The 5,766-nt window shown below is 38.9% G+C and overlaps 1 non-coding gene across 1 annotated transcript; it reads right to left on the reverse strand.

Annotated features, from left to right (window-relative positions):
* Window positions 1-623: 623 nt before the first annotated feature.
* On the reverse strand, window positions 624-813 carry LOC114677939 (U2 spliceosomal RNA). Its single transcript, XR_003729352.2, has one exon. It is a non-coding gene; the product is annotated as a U2 spliceosomal RNA (small nuclear RNA).
* Between the last annotated feature and the right edge of the window lie 4,953 nt (window positions 814-5,766).

Raw genomic sequence — 5,766 nt, forward strand, 5'->3', positions numbered from 1 at the left:
TCTCGATCTCCTGACCTCATGATCCGCCCGTCTCGGCCTCCCAAAGTGCTGGGATTACAGGCTTGAGCCACCGCGCCCGGCCCAAGTAAACTTTTTTTTTTCCCCACACTAATTGTGTAATTTTCTAAGGTGATCTATTAGTTTTATTTACCTGAGGTTATTTGCATGATAGTAAAAATTGCATACAACAATAAGAGTGAAGCTGGATGGGCTAGGTGGTTCACACCTGTAACCATAGCATTTTGGGGGGCTGAGGCAGGTAGATTGCTGAGCCCGGGAGTTAGAGACCAGTCTGGGCAATATAGTAAAAGCTTGTCTCTACAAAAAAATACAAAAATTAGCCAGGCATACTGGTGTGTACCTGTGATCCCAGCTACTTAGCCAGCCTGAAGTGAAAGAATTGCTTGAGCCTGGGATGTCAAGGTTGCAGTGAGCTGTGATCATGCCACTGCACTCCAGCCTGGGCAACACAGCAAGACCCTATCTCCAAAAAAAAAAAAAAAAAAGTGAAGCATATATATGAATTACTTGGATAACATGTAACACTTTTTATAAGAAACTATGTAAACTAAGTAATCTTTATCTCCTCTTACAGCTTCTATATTATCTATTTGTGTGTGTGTGTGTGGTGTACCATTCTTGGAGGTACTGCAATACCAGGTAGATGTATGGAATGGATTGTGCAAGCTTCTATTCCATCTCCCTGCTCAAAAATACATTGAATATATTGACCTTGAATAGAGGACGTATCAGATTTTAACCTGTTAGGAACAGATACCACATTTGATCTTGGCTAAAAGGCCAAGAGATTATTTACATTGTGAAACCTCTCAACTAAAAATTTCTAGTGCAAATCTTTGTCCTGATCTCCAGTTATATAAACCTAATAGAGTGATTTATACATCCAGTTTGCTGGCTCACAAGGAATCTCAACTTCAATTTATCCAAACCTGCATTTATTATCTTCCCAATCCCCATGAGATTATCTGCTCCTTACCGCATGTTTTTTCTATTTAGTATCTGACTTGCTTAAGTCAGCAAAATGGAATATCTTTCTTTACTGCTTCTACTTATCTCCAGCCTCCATCATGTTGACTTGAGGGTATGTGTGCAAGTGCTTGTCAAGGTGATTATCTAACCTGATCACTCAGGTTGTGTCCCTTCACTCAATTTGGTAGCTGAAACCAAATGTCTTCAAACAAGTTCTCTGTGACCTGATACTGCCTTCAGAGCGGAGCAACTTGATTAAATGGAGATGAGTCTTTAAAAACAACAAAACTTTTCTTACCCTTTTAGAACAACTCAGTTATTCAAGGGAATGAGTTTGGAATTGATCTTGTTGAAATAAGCCAGATATTACCTCTTCACATCTAAGTTGGAGTTCGGAGAAAGTAATAGACCTGCATGCTTCACATTTCTTCCTAAGCCTCTGAGCACTGTTGCAGAAATTTAAAACAATTCTTAAATCTCTTAAGCCCGTGGAAGAGGCAGTGCCACTGCCTTAGTTCCTGTTACTTCCTCAATTCCAGATGCCTTTGATGTCTCTCTACCTTTTCACTTTTCACTTCAGTCTGTAAGTTCCAGTTTAGGTGTCTGTTTTCTTCTGCTAGTTTGTGATCTTCTTTGGTTAGGAACTGTGATTATCCATCTTTGTATTTCTAGTTAGTAACTTGTTTCAGTACCCGGAGCTCACAAGGGAGTAAATAACTGAACAATTGAATGATCCCCCCTAATATTCAACCACCATGAACTCCACCTCCTCCCTGCCTTTTGGAAGACTGCCTGTGTATCTCATCTCTAGGTCCCAAGTATATTGAGTCTAAATTATCTGGATGCTTGCTAAAAGTAGGATTGCCTATTACACAGATTCTACTATCTCTCAGCTCAGTTTTGCTAACATGTACATTTTGGACTTCCAGACTCTCAAACTGAGTGCCCATGACCTGTGGAACTATGTGTGTGATAACACAGGACACATATCTTCTTGTAATGTCAGTTGGGCCACTTTTTAGTTCTTTGAGACAAAATATTTATATTAAAATACGAAAATATGCAGCTAAAGCAAAATTTGGGGTAATTTTAAAAGCAAAATGTAAGATTTCAACTCATGAAACTTCAGAAATATTTTACGGTGGGATGGGACAGTTTCTGCTAAATCCTCATATCCCTGAGGATATACTTTCCCCTCTTCTGTTTTGGGATACTGAACTTCAGATGTTAAGTCTGAAAGTACTGTAGGTAGGTGACGCGTGTGTGTGTGTGTGTGTGTGTGTGCATGTGTGTGTGTGTGTGTGCATGTGTGTGTGTGCATGTGTGTGCGTGTGCGTGTGCGTGTGTGTGCGCGTGTGTGCATGTGTGTGCATATGTGTGTGGGTGTGTGTGTGTGTGTGCGTGTGTGTGCGTGTGTGTGTGCGTGTGTGTGCATGTGTGTGTGTGCGCGTGTGTGTGTGTGCGTGTGTGTGTGTGTGTAGAAGGAAGGTTTTCCATGAAGATTCTATAGAAAGGATTTTTGAGTTTTGGCCTAAAAAAGTAACATTAAGGAAACCATAAAACCTCTTCAGAGTTTAGCACACCAGGGATAGCACTAAATGGCTTTCTAGTATCAAGATATAACCGTTTTAATAAAAGAAGATGAAATATCTTAAATCATCCTTCCCAGCAGCCATTGCCAAATGCCTTACTGCCCTACTTATTAGTTGCTTGTAGCGGGAATATGGGAGTAATCTGTCCCGCATGAAGCTAGAAATCCCTCTTGGTATGTCTAGATTTAAGACAATAGGATTTGAATGTTATCGTATTAATATATAAGTAAAACCAACAGAGCATCACGAAATTAGCATTAGTAATTTTCTTTAAGGAATGTCTCTGAGGATTTAAAAATCCCTTTAGAGAAATCATAAGGCATGCTTCTGTGTTTTTCTGTCATGCGTAACCACAACAGAGATTGCATGTGTTCCATAATTTTTACCAAAAGAAACAGATGGAGACCTGAATTTTGAGGGTTTTGTTTTTTAATGAGTCCCTACTACTCAAATGAGTTAGATTCACATATATTTAAAAATAATCATTTTTCTTCCATATAAGACTAACTAAGCATGAATTTAGCTGCCTTTTCAATTTTTGCACAGAAGTATTTTAGGTTCATTCAGGGTTTTTTTTTTGTTTGTTTTTTCTAAAGGAAGAAGTCTGTGAGGATTCAGTAGAATCCAGAGAACACTGACTAGTTGAATACTGAAAACTTCCTCCTTCGACTTGGTTCTTGGTTTTCGGTATCCATTAAATAAGGAGGCCATGCACTATCTCAAGTCTTTCTATCTTAAATAAGCTGTGATAGTATTGTAATAAACAAGGCTCTAGATGGAGGTTTTCCAAATGCAGGTCAGATGAACAGGTGATATCTCTTGTGTTTAGATTCGTTCAGTAAAGTTTACATCGTATGTGTGTGTGAGAGAAGGTATGTGTGAGTTGTGTGTATAACATATATTTATTTATTTTCATTTTTATTATTATGTTTTAAATAAAGACAAGGTCTCGCTCTATTGTCCCGGCTGGTCTTAAACATCTGAGTCCAAGTGATGCTCCCACCTCAGCCTCCTAAAGTGTGGAGATTATAGGTGTAAGCCACCACTCCTGGCCTATTTATTTATTTAGAGAGAGGATCTTGCTCTGTGGCCCAGATTCTACCTCACTGCAGCCTCCACCTCCTGGGCTCAAGTGATCCTCCCACCTCAGCCTCCCGAATAACTGAGACTATAGACAATGTACAATCACACCCAGGCAATTTTGAAATTATTATCATTATTTGTAGATTGGGGGGAATCTCATTATATTGCCCAGGCTGGTCTCAAACTCCTGGGCTCGAGAAATCCTACTGCCATGGCTCCGAAAGTGCTGGGATTACAGACGTGAGCTACCATGCCTGGCCATTGTATATTTATGTAAATTTATCCAGTGAAAATATATTGACATAAGAAGGTTCAGGCCAAGTTCTGTAGTTTTTGATAGGTTCTCTTTCAAAGACATTATTTAAAGAGTGGAAAAGGTAGGAGATAAAATGTGAAACAAATACTGTTCTTAGATCTTAAATATCTTCACCGAAACACAGCGAAAATGTTAGGAAAAATCTTGTTGCTCATTGTTGGCTAACACAAGTTAGTGATTTACTTGAAATAAGTCTTGTGTTCTTATTTTGTTGTATCTAGACAGCCAAATTCTTTACTGTAATTCAAAGAATGTACCTACAGCCAGTGTTGATGAAATAGTAAAACAGGAAAACAAATGTAGTAAATTTCCAAATTATCCTTCTTAAGCTCACTGAAAAAGAGGCTAAGGATAATTTTTATTAAATGTACATGCACTTCTTTGGAAATATGTCAAGACTATTTAAAAACACACACAAGGTGGAGTGTGACGGCTCGTGCCTATAATCCCAGCACTTTGGAAGGCTGAGGTGGGTAGAAGGATCACTTGAGGCCAGGGGTTTGAGACTGGATAACATAGCAAGACCCAGTCTCTACAAAAAGTTTAAAAAATTAGTCAGACATGGTGGTGTACATGTGTAGTCCCAGTTACTTGAGAGGCTGAGGTGAGAGGACTATTTGAACCTCTAGGAGTTGAAGTTACAGTGAGCTATGATAGCGCCACTGTACTCTAGCCTGTGTGACAGAACAAGACCCTGTCTCAAAAATACATTAAATAGATACATAAATAAATAAATAACACACACACACACACAAATGATTATGGGCTACAATCTGAAAGCCTTGGTAGAGTTTATTTATACATAATTTAAAAATAAATGTATGCACAGAAAATATTTCTATGATTAAATAATGACATTAAAACAGTAATACTTCAACACTGGCAATAGGTTCAGATGAGTTTTTTGGATCAAACCAAAGATTCTTGGTAAGAAACATCAGTAAATTATAAACAGCTAGATGAAAATAGAAAATCATTAGCTCAGCAGGAGCTGTGTATGTGGGAGAGAAGAGAGCAAATTCGAAGTTGTATACAAATTACAGATGACATTGAAAATCTAGTTTATTTAAGAAGAAAACTGAATACTAAAAAATGGTATTTGAAACATTTTAATGGTTTACATGTGGACTTTTTCCTATAGTGATACAGTAGGTATATTATCTGTCGCTTAGAACAATGCAATAAGAATGACCTGTGATGATAATGAACTGCTCTGAAAAATCAGCCTGTTAAATTAACTTTTATGTTAACAAATCTTTCTTAGAAGTCAGTCTCTTTGCAGACTTATCTAGGCAAGGTTTCTTGTAACTCCCTCCCCACCCTTTCCTGTAGGTCATTGTTCTTAGAGGGAGTCACTAAAGGAAGTTCATCCTTCCTTAACCTTTTGCTTTAGCTATGGAGAGAAAAGATAAGGACATTTTTTTTTTTTTCCTTTTGTATGTTTGTAAGATTCCCTGAGACCACAGTGGAGAACTGGGCTGAGGTCAGTGATGATGAAGGCAAAAGCAACTATTAAAATAATGGTAGTCGGCCAGGTGCGGTGGCTAACGCCTATAATCCCAGAACTTTGGGAGGCTGAGGCAGGCGGATCACCTGTAGGTGGGGAGTTCAAGTCCAGCTTGACCAACATGGAGAAACCCCATCTCTACTGAAAATACAAATTTAGCTGGGCGTGGTGGTGCATGCCTGTAATCCCAGCTACTTGGGAAGCTGAGGCAGGAGAATCGCTTGAACCCAGGAGGCGGAGGTTGTGGTGAGTCAAGATGGCGCCATTGCACTCCAGCC

The sequence above is a fragment of the Macaca mulatta genome, chromosome 4 (genome assembly GCF_049350105.2).
Source record: "Macaca mulatta isolate MMU2019108-1 chromosome 4, T2T-MMU8v2.0, whole genome shotgun sequence".
NCBI lineage: Eukaryota > Metazoa > Chordata > Mammalia > Primates > Cercopithecidae > Macaca > Macaca mulatta.